The sequence below is a fragment of the Callithrix jacchus genome, chromosome 7 (genome assembly GCF_049354715.1).
Source record: "Callithrix jacchus isolate 240 chromosome 7, calJac240_pri, whole genome shotgun sequence".
NCBI classification, from domain to species: Eukaryota; Metazoa; Chordata; class Mammalia; order Primates; family Cebidae; genus Callithrix; species Callithrix jacchus.
In genome coordinates this window covers 85265114-85279632 of record NC_133508.1, presented here as the reverse complement: position 1 = coordinate 85279632, position 14519 = coordinate 85265114, and the positions used below count along the sequence as shown (strand labels likewise).

Below are 14519 nucleotides of genomic sequence, written 5' to 3'. Positions count from 1 at the left end.
TGTTAAACTCCACACCAGGTGCTTTCACATTCATTAAGTCATACAATCTACACAACACTCTTGTTAGTAGCTATTGTTATTCTCATTTTACTAATCAGGAATTGAGGATTAGTAGATAAACCACTTACCTAAGGTTTATTTATTCATTTACTTTTTCTTTCCACAGCATTATTTGATGGTGCATTAGGCTGGGGAAACGAGGACGGAGAAGAGGTAGGCTCTGTCCTCAAGGAACTCACAACCTAATGGGAAAGAGAGGCCAAGAGCAGTGGTGATTAGGGGTCCAATGGGTAGTCCCAGGTCTGGTGGCTCCTGAGCTGTGTGCTCTTCTTTGTTCTCTCCAGGCAAAAGGTTCAGGCTTCTCTGCTCTGCCTAGGCAGGGCATTGTTCTGAGAGCTTATGGTTCAAGAAGACCTTGTGTCTCTGGAAGCCCAGACTAATATGACTCAACTGGCTTAACCCTATAGCTATAACTAACCAGTTATCAAAGGAACTGGGTCCATCTACCCCAGAATCCACCTAGAAAGGGGCTAGAGAGCCATTGGTTCCTTTACAAAACCTTTGTTCTCTGCCACGAAGGCAGTCACATCACTGGCTTCCTTGGAAATGCCTTTTGGATGGTGGTACTCAGGGCCTCCTTCTCTTCAGCAGATCCCTTTTCCAGGGTCCTGATTCTGATGAACTTTCCCTCTTTCTGAGGAGTGAGAGGGGAAGAGCCAGGTCACTTTACTTTCTGGGGTGTGTGACATTTGCTTCACACCCACCCCTGCTCCTTACACAGTTCTCTTCTCAAATCAAACTCCATTAACCTCTAGGAAATGACCTCCATTTCTCCTCTTCATGAAATCCTGAAATAATCTTGGCCTAGGAAGAAGAAAAGAAATGGAAGCTAATGTAAATTCCTTCCATTAGCAATATTTATTGTTTCACACAGCAAATACTTAGTTGAACACCTAATGTGCCAGACACTGCTAAGCAGACATCATTTTTGCAATCACAGAACTTGGTAGCCCAGTGAAAGAAACAGATATTTTCTTATCTGTTTGGCTCACACCTGTAATCCCAGCACTTTGAGAGGCCGAGGCAGGAGGGTCGCCTGAACTTAGGAGTTCAAGACCACCCTGGGCAACATAGTGAAACCCTGTCTCTACTAAAATACAAAAAACTAGCTGGGCATGATGGCACGCACCTATAGTTCTGGCTACTTGGGAGGCTGAGGCATAAGAATCGCTTGAGCCCGGGAGGTGGAGGTTGCAGTGAGCTGAGATGGTGCCGCTATACTCCACCTCGGACTAGAGAGGGAGACTCCACCTCAAAATCAAAACAAAACAAAAAAGAAATTGATATTTATCAAAAACTACACCACAATGTAAAGTAACCATCATGAGAGAACCATGAAGGAGTGCCAGGAGGTTCTGGGAGAGAATAGGACGGCAGACTGACAGCCTGGAAGTCAGGGATGGCTGTCTTGCCAAAGTAGCAGTGGGGCTGACGTCTGAAGAATTAGTAGGAGTTACTTAGAGGCAAAGAGGCAGGGAGTTTGGAACAGCCTTCTGGGCAGAGGCCCTGCCACAGAGGGAACATGACAAGTGGCATAGAACTGGTTTAAGAAATCCTGTTGCCCATGGGATGAACGAGTGCATGGGATATAATGTGCTTGTTCTTATTGTTACTAAAATAGAGCAGGATGGAGTGAGACATGGAACAGGCATGTTTATATCCTGACAGTGAGTGGATCCTGATTAGCATGTATCAAAGAGAGGGAAGCAGTCAGACAGACAGGACAGCTGGCCCGTCAGAGGTGTGGGGGAGTAAGAATGGAAGAGAAAGGAAAAGTTCCAGAAAAAACATATTCTGTCTTAAAGATTAGATAAATATGTTGGCCTCATGGGGAGTTTAAGGCCAGCCTCATACCTATCCTGTGAGTGGGATCATTTTCAGCTTTGTTTGACATGAAACCAGGATGTCCACAGAAGAGCATTAGAGATAAGAACATTCCAGTAACTGGTCCTTTTAATGGAAATTCACTATAGGGATTATAATAGCCACTTGGCACATCTGCACAGCAAAATAAAATTAGGGAACACTACTACTAAGAAGGGTGGCATTGAAAGTATTCTAGGGAACACAGAGCTTCCTACCCAAGGTCAATGGGGACACCACCATGCTGTTCTCCAAGGCAGGAAACTGGTATGCTATTCTTGATGCTATTCCTAGTCCCGTCACCTCTGCCAGCACCCAAGTATCATCTTTCTTACTTGAAAAATATTTCTAACGCTATGTCCTCCTCACAACTCCCCTGATAGTGACTGCATTCAGGCCCTAGTTCACCATCCTCCCTGGACCAGGACTATTCTCCCTATCTGTAATCTAGGTCCCCTCCAAAGCCCCCTTCACCAGGGGCCACAGGAGAAATCACCCTGGAACCAAATTTGAACATTGTGTCTCTGTCTCTTAAAACCCTCCCATGGCTTCGCCTTATCTGCAGGAGAAAGTTCATACTCATAACATTACACAAGGCATTCACCATCTGTGCTTGCATTTTTCTCTCTCTTGCTTCCTTCTTCATCTTTTAGAAGGTCTTCCAGCCATGACAAACATCTTCGAAGAGATTGTCATGCTTTTACATGTCTCTGTCTTTATCAGGATAGCTTTTCATGACATTAAACTCTCTCTACCTGGCCAAGTCTTACTTTTCCTCCAGGTCAGGATTTCAATCTTGTACTGTATTTGTTGGTTTGTTTATTGACTTTCTTCCCTGCTATAATGTGAGCTCCATAAGAGTTTGTTGTTATATGCAATTGTGTTCCAGAAACTGGAAAAGGATCTGGTACATAATAGAGTCTCAATTCATTGTTGACTAACTTGTTTAATGAAAAGTCATCTCAGAAAAAAAAAAAAAAGGCAGCCAGGTGCAGTGGCTCCCGCCTGCAATCCAGCACTTTGGGAGGTTGAGGTGGGTGGATCACAAGGTCAGGAGTTCAAGACCAGCCTGGCCAACAGAGTGAAACCCCATCTCTACTAAAAATTAGCTGGGTGTGGTGGCACGCACCTGTAGTCCCAGCTACTCAGGAGGCTGAGATGGGAGAATCGCTAGAACCCAGGAGGCAGAGGTTACAGTGAGCCGAGACCACGCCATTGCATTCCAGCCGGGATGACAGAGTGAGACTCCATCTCGAAAAAAACCTAGACAGTCTTACCCCCTCAATTCAGCACAGGTGTTTCCTAGTCTGAGAAGCTTCCAGGGTGTCTCCAATATTAAATCCCACTTTCTGCACCCTGACTTTCCGTATGTCCCTCTGCCATAGTGTCATTGCCCTAACTTGCAACTTTAATTTACATGTCTTCTCTAAAAGCTGCTCAAGGACAGGGGCTGATTTCTCATCTCCAGACCCATAGCATCTGGCACAGTGCCTTACACAGCAGATACCCAATAAATATTGAATAAATGAATTTTAAGAAAGCTAAAACAATAAAGAATTATAGAATAAAAGTAATTTTTAAATCCACAGGCCTTGTAGTAGGACAGATTCGAGTTCAAGTCCTGTCAGTTTGCTAACTGAGTGATATTAGAAAGGTGACATCTCTGAATCTCAGTTTTCTAACCTTTAACACAAGGTATCAAAATCTACCTTGTTTATTATAATAACTGAAACTAGCACAGTGCCTGGAAGATAGTCTATGGTCAGCAACATTGATTTCATTCCCTAAGTTTTAAGTTCAAAACAACAGTTAAAAAGAAAGTAACATCAGAGCAGAAAAAAAATCATAAAATGTTAGAGCCAGGAGGGTCCTAAAGATTGGGATTTAAGTTTATCATCAAACCTTTCCTAGGGATGGGATTCATTGCTGTTTTGCTTGAAATAGAACAAGGATGTCTCAAAATGAGGAATAAATGCAAGGACATGGCTAATGACGAGGTGTTATAATGGAGTTTCACTATAATAATAGTCACTCATTGGTGAAACTGTGAAGCAAGCCAATTCCTCTTTATTATCCAAATGGAGAAACTGAAGCCCAGGAGTGGGTCAGTGACCTGCCCAAGGCATACAGCATTTGGTGAAAGCTGATGCTCAAATATAGCTCTCTTGATTCACAGGACATTGCTCATTTCATTAATCCACGTAAGTGCTTCAGATTCAGGCCTAATCAGGGGTGAAGACACAAGGGCAGGGGAATGGGCTTCTTTTAAAGGTGGAGGCCCCATCCTGTCCCTTCGCCAAACCCTTAAGTGGGCCTTTTAAGTTCTGAGCCCAGAGTTTGATGCTTTTCCCAGGAAAAGACTGAACCCCAATTCTCAGCCACAGAATGGCCCAGATTTCAGCTGAGTTTTGCAGTCACCTTCTAGGGCTCATCTTTGCTGAGCTGTTCTTTGACCCCTGAAGCAGACTTGGGCCGCCAGACTCTCTGAGGTTTTCTAGTTAAGTTAATGCAGATGCACTCGGGATAGATTCTCCATATTGTTCATTCCATTTCAGTCTAACCTGATTTTACTCCCCTGCACTCTGTCAGATTCTCACTAACCCCAGAGGGATCAGACTATAAGAAGGGAACAGGTCAGAAATGAGAAGAAGGAACATTACCTGGAAGATGGTGGTAAACTCAATTATCTCTAGCCACAAACCTAGAGCAGAGATTCTTAACATTTTGGAAGATACTGATTTTTTTTTAAAATTGTAGAACACTATGAATGGTCTCCCCAGAAAATTTCCACAGTTTGCCTGTAATATCAGAGGGTTCAGGAACTCCTTAATGGCCATTCCAATTCCAAGAGCCAATTTTCAGAGCCATGGCCGACTGTCAGTGGAGAAAGGGGCACTTCGGGGAAATTGCTGGTGCCTGGATTGGAAGAGCAGGGTAATGAGGAAGCCATAGGGCAAGCGACAATGTGGAATTTGGAGAAAGAGATTAATTTCCCTCTTGAGTGAGAAGTGGGTCTGAGTTAGACAGATGAGCTATAAATACCAGGAGTCCAGGCAAGTAGAGAAGGGAGAGGCATCTCGGGTATTGAGGTGTGCTAGAAATGGAGGGAGGACACTCTTTCCTGACAAAGTAATGAAGAGAGTGGTTTAATAACCGTCTTACCAGATTCATGCAGACTGTGAGTGGGATCCCGCTCCCCTTCCCTGTCTCCAAGCATCCATTCAGGGATCACTTTTTCCAAGTAGGGAAGGAAATACTCTTCCCAGTCAAGATCCTGCTCACCTCTCTCATTTCACTTGCTGCATCTTCACCAGATACTGTACAACCACTAGACCAGTGGTTCTCACCCAGGGGTGCGTTTGCCCCAGGGAATGTTTGGCAGTGTTTGAAGACATACTTGGTTGTATGAGGTGGGTGCTGCTGACATCTAGTGGGAGAAACCAGGGATGCTGCTAAACACCCCGCAATGCACACAACTGCCCCCACAATACAGAATCATTTTGCCAAACATGTCAATGGTACCTGGACTATAACCATATTGAGAGCATGGCCATCCCTGCTTTGTTTACTCCACATAGCCAGTGTGAATGCTCTATATGCCTATTACATGGCCCAGCACAGAGGCGGTATTTGATAACTTGTTTGTTGAATCAATGAGTAATAAATAATAAATGAAACCAAGTACAGTGGCTCATGCCTGTAATCCCAGCACTTTTGTAGCCCTACGCAGATGGATCACAAGGTCAGGAGTTTGAGACCAGCCTGGCCAGCAAGGTGAAACCCCGTCTCTACTAAAAACACAAAAATTAGCTGGGCATGGTGGTGCACACCGGTAGTCCCAGCTACTTGGGAGGCTGAGGCAGGAGAATCACTTGAACCCAGGAAGTGGAGGTTGCAGTGAGCCAAGATCACACCACTCTACTCCAGGCTGGGCAGCAGAGTGAGACTCCATCTCAAAAATAAATAAATAGTGAGTGAGTGAATGAATGAATGACAACCACTTGCCTAATATGGTCTAAAGTGAAAATACCCACTAAGGTTATCCCATCCAGAATCAGGCACATTATACCTGATGTTAGATCTCCATCTGTTCTTGCCCACCAGCCTCTTCAAAAGACTCCATTAGGGCGGTGGACAGCACTGTCACACCTGATAAAGCTGCCCCTCATCTGCTTGGTCAGAAAGGATGTCCCCAGCTCCAGGGAAACACTTTTCCCAGGGTAGAGCAGAGAGTGAGAATTAGAACCAGAGATCATTTAGGTCAACTTCCAGCCAACTTTACAAGAGAGGAAACCTAGGCACACAGCGTGGAAGAAACCTGCAAGGTGTTATAGCAAACATCCAGAAAACACAGAACTTTACAAATAACTTCTTCATCTCTCCCACCTCTGTCTCTCTGTCCTTTTCTTTCTCTCTCTCTCATCTTGATTTGTCTTTGTTTTGTTTTGTTTTGCTTTGTCTCCCTACCTTTGTTCACAGGCCTAACACGCTGAATAGCTCTGGAGTTGTGAGCGTGACACACTGTTGTCCTTGAAGAGCTCATACTTTGTTGGAGATGACAGTTTCATAAGTAGTAATGATAATGAAAAAGCTACTGCATACCAGCATTGATTGAATTGGGTACCTTGGATATCTAATTTCTAATCCATACAATAATCCTGAGATAGGAAGCATTATCTATTTTCGAGATGAGGAGACTAAGGCTCAGAGACAGTAAGTAGCCTGCCTAGGTTCACAGCTAAACATGTAGGGGCCAGGATTAAAACCCATACTTTTTGGACTCTAAACTGGCCATCTCAATACATGCACAACGAAATACAGTGTCAGGAGATAAGGCTTAGACTAGTAATGGAATCCAGGAGTGCCAGATCTAAGAGTTCAGATCTTACCTTGGAGGTGACAGGGAACCTGATCAGGTTGTATAGATCAGGAAAGGACAAGGTTAACAATTGTGAGAACACCATTCTCAGCAACAATGGGGAGAAACTGGAAGTGAGAAGACCAGTTAGAAAGCTGAAGCAGTAGTTCAGATAAGAGACAAGGATGTGGACAATGAAACAGTAGTGGCGGAAGAGGAGGAGAAGATTTACTGTTTAAGAGGTAAAGTAGGCAACATTGGCCTTGACAGGCAGCAAATAATGCCAGTAAAAAGCACTCTCAAACTATACATATCTGAGTCTGAATCCTGGTAAATCCACATGCGCTTGTGTAGGTCAGGTGGGGTGGAGTTGGTGGAGCACCCAGCAAGGTGCCTTACACAGAGCCAGAACTCCACCCCGATACCCAGCACCTTCGTCCTGGGTATGCCAGGACATTTCATACGCTACCTCTTAGCTAAGCAGGTGAGCTCTCAGGCAGTGTGGAATAGGCTGAATAGTGACCCCCCAAAGACATTCAGTTCCTGATCCCTAGAACTATTAATAATGTGAAAACTTGTTTGTCAAATCAATGAGTAATAAATAATAAATGAAGCCAAGTCAGTGGCTCACGCCTGTAATCCGGCAGAGATTGGAATGATGTCACAAAGCAAGGAATGCCAGCAGCCATCAGAATCAGTTATTCTCTGTCTTCTCCCCTGGAGCCTGTGGAGGGAATACAGCCCTGTGAACACCTGGATTTTGGCCCCAGTGAAACTGGTTTCTGATTTCAGGCCTCCAGAACTAAGAGAATACATTTCTGTTGTTTTAAGCCACGAAATTTGTGGTGATTTGTTACGGTGGCAATGGGAAACTAATTTTCAGCCTTATAGTAACCACAAACTTTAAATCATTCTGTGATGAACTGGACACCCTTCCCACAATTTATATGTAAGTGTTCATCTCCAGCCTCCTCCCTGAAGCAAGCCTCTCAGAAAATACCTACTCTGTGGAATTGCATTTCACCCATGAAAACGGAGGCCTCCCTTCCTGTCCCTGCCTGTGTCTCTCCACCTCTGTCCTCCTCAGTCCCTCTCACTGTTCCTGTCTCTATTTCAGTCTCATGCATCTCAATTACAGTCTGTCCTCTGCTGTCTGTGCTTCTCTGCATTTTGTCCTTTTGTCTCTTTCTGTCTCATCCTTTGCCTTTCTCTCCCCTCTCCCTCCCTTCTCCTGCTGTCTACATTTGTACCTCTCTCACACACGCATTCAGTTTGATTCTTTCCTTTTCTGCCATTTGCTCCCTGTTTTTCTCTTTCTGCCCCCACCCCATTTCTCCTCAGTTTTCAAGCCTGAGCCTCTCCCAGCCTCTCCGATGATCCTTCTCTCCTTATCTTCATGCTTCATCCTGACTAGTTTCTCTGTATCTTTCTGTCGGTTTGCATCTTTCTCTTTTGGTCTCTGCCTCTGTGGCCTCTCTGTCTCTTCCTCTCTCCTGCTGTTTCTCCCTGACTCTCTAATCTCTCTCTCTCTTTCCCTCTCTCTCTCTCTCTCTCACACACACTCACACACACACACACACACACACACACACACACAGGTCTTCTGACATAGGGGGTGCCTCTGGACTTGCCTGCAATGGGAAAGGACTCTGCAATTACATCTGCAGCCTCCACACTGCACTTCAGAGGAGGAGTTATCTGTTTAGTCATACACTTGTCCGACACTGTGGGAGGACTGGCGAGGGAGGCAGAGACAAAAGATGTTTCATTGTCACATTTTTCTTCTGGCTTTACCTAGAGGCTCCTAGGCAGGTGCCTCTTAATATTCTAGCAGTGCTGTCAGCCTCACTAAAGAGAAATCACTTTTCCTTGGCCTATCCCTCTGCACAATTAATCTTCCCCCTTTAATGGTGATCATCTGTTGCTGGCAGGGGCAGGAGTATGAGCAGAAAATGAATTTTAGGTGGGAGTTTTCAAGCAGGAAGCAGGTAAGAGTTCAAATTTCTTATTTGGAAGCAGGATGGCGGCAAGAAAGGACCTTCATAAGGACAGATGTGTCTGTTTTCTCTTTGTTGTATCCTAGCTCCTAGAACAGTGTCTGGCACATAGAAGCCACTTAATGTGAATATATAAATGAACAAATGAGTGAATCAATGAATGGGTTTCGATCCTCCTTGCACCAATACTTGATGTGACTCAGACAAGTGACTTCCAATTTTTTATCTGCAAAATGGGGATGGTAACCAGAGCTGCCATGATCCACAATGGTGAAAGGGGAAGTGGGAACTTGTGTCTGAGGAGTGGGGCAGAGCTCAGCTCCCTTCAGTGCAGTCAGGCAAGCTGAGCTTGCAGAGGTTCTAGAAGAGCTGCGGGGAGTGAGAAGAATGGAGAAGGCTTCAGAGATGAGTGAGTCCATGAGGGGAGGGGCAGGACAGGGAAGGGAGGCCTCGGGCCAGGCGGGAGGGTATGTGTGAGACTCGTGCCCGCCGAAGCGGCTCTGGGAGGTGAAGAGGACCTGGACCTGTAGACAGAAAACAGCCACTGCCATAAAAGAGGTGTTCCTGACCCCGCCAGGGAGGACTCATCCCTGAGGTTGATTATTGTCCCCAGTTTGGGGTTGGGCTGGATTTAGCAAGAGCCTAATTGGGAAATGACTGCTCAGGGCTGTGTTTCAGATGAGGAGGATGAACTCCCCTTTGGTGCTGGCCAGTGCCTTTGCCTTCCACACGCCCATCTCCACCCCACCCTCTCAAGGAGGCCTCTCTGAGCACGCTACTTAGTGCTCGATCCTTTCCTTGCTCTCAGCACCCCCCTTACCCTACTCTTTATCTTGACTCCACAGCACTTACTACGTTCCAGCATCCTATAGAATTTACACATGTATCATTAGGTCTACAGCTCATTTCCCATAGCTAGAATTTAAACTCTGTAAAGACAGAGGTCTTTGTCAGTTTCGTCCACTCTATATCCCAAGTATCTAAACTAACTTAGCACATAGTCAGTTCTCCATAAATATTTGTTGAATGAAAGAATAAGGATGTGATTTCTCATAAGCTTATTGGACTGAGGGCTTTGCTTGAATATACCACGTTAACGGAAAAAGGACTTGAGAGACTATGTGTACCCACAGAGAAGTTAGGCCCAGTGAAGGGAAATGGCCAAGGTCACATGGTTAGTTAATGATTAAAACCATGTTGGTCTCCTGATTTCCACTTGTGTGTGCACTCAAGGCTCCAGGTCTGAGGCCCTGAGACAGGAGAACAGACGATGCTTCAGTTACTGCCATTCTCCTAGAGCCCTGGGGACACTCTGAGAGCAGGGAGCAAGAGATGGAAACCTGAGCAGAATGGAACACACTGCACAGTCAGCAAGAATTTGTGACACATATAATTTCAAAGAGATGAAAATTCAGAAACAGTTCCTATTTTCTAATGTTTTCCCATTTCTGACTCAGGACCTGGATACTTAACATCTCACAGCTCAAAGCCACATGGCTTGAACTGACTCTTAATCTCTCCCCTGCGCTGTTCCTGCCCCATTATTTTATATGCCAGATCGGGGCACCCCATCCATGTAGTTGCTAAAGCCAAAGATAAAGGAGTCATCCTTCACTCCTTCCTCCTTTGGGCCCCACATCCAACCTGGAAGCAGGTCCTGTTGGCTCTTTCCACGAATACATCTTCCCATCTCTTCTGCCTCTGTACAGTCGGGGCCTCCCCTGATTTTCCCGGGACCATTGCAGTCATCCCTGGCTGCTCTGCCTGCTTCTACTCTTGCCTTCTCTTTTTGTGCAGCAGTGACCTTTTAGAAATAAAAATGAGACTGTGTCATTTTCCTGCTTTAAACTCTTCAGTAGCTTCACATTCACCAAGAAAGTCCAGACTCCTTAAGGTGGCCCAGAGGTCTTAATGATCTAGCGCTTGCCTATCGCTCTCTGCCAGGCTTCTTCCAGTTTCTGCCTCTCAAGGCAGAAATTCAAGGACCCTTCCCAGACACCCTTCCCTCTTCATAGGTACTGCTGCAGTCACTGCTCACTATCAGTTCATAGCCCCTCCTCAGAGAGGCCTTCCCACACCTGTATTACCCACAAGTACAGACTACGTTTTCTTCAGAGTACTATTTTAATTGGAATTATGTGTATGTGGCTTTGTTTGTTTGTTTTGTTTTTATTACCTTACTATCGGTCTCTAATTCTAGACTTAACCATTGTCTTGGTTTTGTCTTCTTTTGTTTTTAGCCATAGTATACCCTGAAACTTCCAAAAAACCTGAACACGGTAAACAGACAGTGAAGGCCCCAAGCTCTGATCATCCACACTATTTATTGATTACAATCACTTTGATCTATAGGGTAGGGGGTGGAGTGAATCAGTGAGCCGGAAGTGAATCCGTGAGCTGGAACTGGTGTGTCTTCCTAACAACTGATAACAGTGGGTTTGGGAGTTTCATAAAGCAAGAACATGTGGTTATCTTTAGCTTATTATCTATGTGCAGTTGGTGGAACTCAGGCCTTACAAGGAGCCTACACGTCTGGCTATGTCATAGTGTTATGAAGGGGTTTTACGTCCTTGAGAACAATTTTTATGGTAACAGAGCCTAGGTCACCCTGCACCAGAACATGAGGCATGGAGAGGCCTTCCTCCTCAGAGGCCAGCTGTGGCCTTCCGCAGTTTGTTGTTCCTTGGTTATGTGTTACTCATAACCCATTTGTGTAGCAACTCTTAAGTCCTTTCTCCTTTGCAGCTTTTCCCAACACCATTTTCTGTGTTAATTCAGATCATGTGCCTGGCCACACTCTGTTTCTCTGCTGACACTTATCTTTCTCTTCCTCCCACTTTGAGACCTGTCTTTGTCCTTCAATTCTTTGTTATATGCCCACCTCCATGAAGCCTTTCACAACTCCTCCATTTGGAATTCAGTCTCCTTCTACACATCCACAGAATTTTGTGTTTGAATTACACTGTGATCATACACAAAAGTGTATGATCACACTCAAGAAAGGGAACAACATATGCATGCTGTTAGAAGACACCGAGGTTCGTCTGCTACCTTTGTTACATTCAAGCCCTGAGACTCTGAATTACTTATGTAAAGTCTCTGGTTTTCAGTTTCCTCATCTGTGAAATATATGTAGAATTGTACTTTGACTTGTAGGGCTTTGGTGAGGATTGGTGATAGTAACTACACTGTATGGGTTGCGGAATAAACTGTAAAAAAATAGTAGCTGATTTTGTGAAGATGACAGTGCAACAGCCTCCTAGGTAATGTAGTTAACTGGAACATGTCAGTTTCCTTCTCTAGAATATAAAGTATATTTATCTAATTCTTCTTTAACCCCAGTCTCTGTCCTCTTCATAGTAGTATATACATGGAAAGAACCCAACAAATCTTTGAATGGATGCATGAAGGAATGAGTGAATGAATGAGAATGAACAGTAAATGTTCAACCCCTCATTACCTATTGAAGGACCCCATTATATAGGAGGCTGGGGCTACTGACACTCACTCTTTATTTCAAAACAGCTCTGTACAGAAGTCATGGAATCAGTCCAAGTTTTGGACAATACCATCTGAATTCTCCTGGTCTACTGCTTTGAGGGTCTTGATTCCACCTTCCCCATGTGGCTGGCTATACCCTGCCATTTTTGAGAAACAGATCAATGACCTACATAGGAATTTGAAAATGATGAGATTTTTAACTTATAAACCATTTTGAGATTTTTGTTCATAATGAATAGTTGAGAGTTTTCACCCCAAATCTTTTATCTCTTAATTCTGCAATACAATGAAAAGCACTCCAGCCAAGAGAATTATTGCCTCTTCTTGCCTGGATTTTAAATCTTTGTTCAAAGACAGCTTGTTTTAATTGAAAATGTTCAATCAATCCCTCCTCTCCTCTTGCCCATGTCTTATTTCTTGACTCAAACAGGGCCATTGCAGTAAATAATCTGGAGTAAGGCTTTCAGGGTTAGGGAATATGTAATAGGGTTGGAGGGGGAAGGGAAAGAGTATTATCCCAGACAATGCCCATCTTTAAAACACTAGCTTTTAAACAGCTCCTGTCCAGAATGATCAACACCTCACAGTGGCACATTTTGCTGGAATAGCCCATCTCCTTTCCCTTAGAGTTCAGGGGATTGATTTACAAGGCTACCTCCTACAGTTGCTTTAAGTCTGCCTCTCAGTATGGGTTGGTGAGAAAGGGATCAGGCTTCTCTCTTCCTCGTTCATTCATTCATTCATTCATTCATTTATTCAGTCAACCCCTATGTTATCCATCAACTAGGTGTAGTCACACACTTCATCCCAACAATGCTGTAAGTGGGAAAACTGCAACTCAGGGAAAAGAAATGGCTCATGCAAGGTCACACAGTATTCCAGTTCTCTAGTTCTACATTAGAAAATCTCCCCAAAACTTAGGGGCTTAAAACAATAGCTATTTCCCCATGTTCTCTGTAGGTCAGAAATTTGAGGAGGCCTCAGCTGGATGGTGTTAGCTTAGAAAGTCGTGTGTTGCAGTCAGACAGTGGCTGGAGATGGAACAGTAGAGGGCTGCAGATGGAACAGTAGAGGGCTGGAGGAGCTGGAGGCTGGCCAGGAATCTCTCTTCTCTATCTGTAATCTCAGGGTCCCAGAGTCTCCATGCAGTCAGACTGCTCACGTGGAGGCTCAGGACTCCGGCTTGAGAATTTCAGCCAGCAAGTACAAGTTACTTCACCTTTTCTGGCCTCGCCTCAGAAGTCCCACTATTTCACTTCTCTCACTTCTGCCATTCTCTTGGTTAAAAACAAGTCACAAACCCATACGAATTCAAGGGAAGGGTATACCTCTCAGTGGAAGGAATGGCAAGGTCATATAATACAATAACATGAGATTGGAGATGCTGTCACAGGCATCTTTGGAAAATACACAGCATGTGGCAGAGCCAGGATTTGGATTAAATACATCTGCCTCCAAAATATTTGCTGCAACCTTTTAGCTCAATTCACAGGAAGCTCTGCTTTTCTCTGTGCCCTATATCTCTTCCTGGCACACACAACCACAATTTGGTTTCCTCCAGCCAATGGGAGACTGGCTGGGTGAAAGCTGGGTGAGACTGCCTCTAGCGTCTGCTGCTCAGAGAGGTCATGCCCAATGACAGCTTGTGAACTTTTTAAAGAAGAGGACAGAGAAAGTCGGTCACATCTAGAGGAAGAAAGCAGGTGGCAGCCTGAGCCCAGCAAGCCTGCAGTACATTTCACTGTCATAAACAACTTGTCTGGTGTTTTCCCTTCTCCCAGCAGGCACTGGCCTGAGATGACTCAGGCATTGACAGAAAAGGTGCCTTCAAATCAGGAAATGGGCCAGGAGAGTGGATAACTCATGGTTCTGGAGTCAAACCTGCCTGGGATTGAGTCCTGACAGTGACATTACCAGTTATATGGCCTTGGGCAAATTCCTTAACCTCTCATAGCAAACAGGAGATAAAATAGTCTTCATTACTGGATTGTTTTGAAAATTAAAATGCTCTTGTAGGCAAAGCACCCAGTGCAGTGCCTGACACATAGTAGAGGCTCTGTAAATGTTAGGTTTCATGTCCTAGGCCATGTCCAACCCCAGCTTGGGGACTTTTTTTTTTCTGAGATGGAGTTTCACTCTTGTTGCCCAGGGTAGGGTGCAATGGCATGATCTCGGCTCCCTACAATGTCTGCCTCTTGGGAACGTCTTGAAGAAGGTACTGAGAACTCACTTGCCTATTT

At 44.7% G+C, this 14519-nt stretch overlaps 1 protein-coding gene and 1 long non-coding RNA gene across 34 annotated transcripts in view; one reads left to right on the top strand and one right to left on the bottom strand.

Annotated features, from left to right (window-relative positions):
• The window catches only part of LOC103794418 (uncharacterized), an 81766-nt gene that overhangs the window by 25939 nt on the left and 41308 nt on the right, over window positions 1-14519 (bottom strand). For 2 of the 8 annotated variants that reach the window (XR_013520045.1, XR_013520043.1), the window contains exons 3-4: window positions 778-864; window positions 129-242 (exon numbers count right to left, since the gene is read on the bottom strand). This is a non-coding gene — a long non-coding RNA (uncharacterized LOC103794418). Of the gene's footprint in view, window positions 1-128; window positions 865-1189; window positions 7420-14519 lie in introns of those variants that run through there. The other 6 variants (XR_013520042.1, XR_013520041.1, XR_013520047.1 and 3 more) reach the window with 5 other exon arrangements.
• LOC100393071 (BEN domain-containing protein 5) overlaps window positions 1-14519 on the top strand; it is a 1596666-nt gene that overhangs the window by 1551396 nt on the left and 30751 nt on the right. The gene's annotated exons all lie outside the window — the stretch shown is intronic.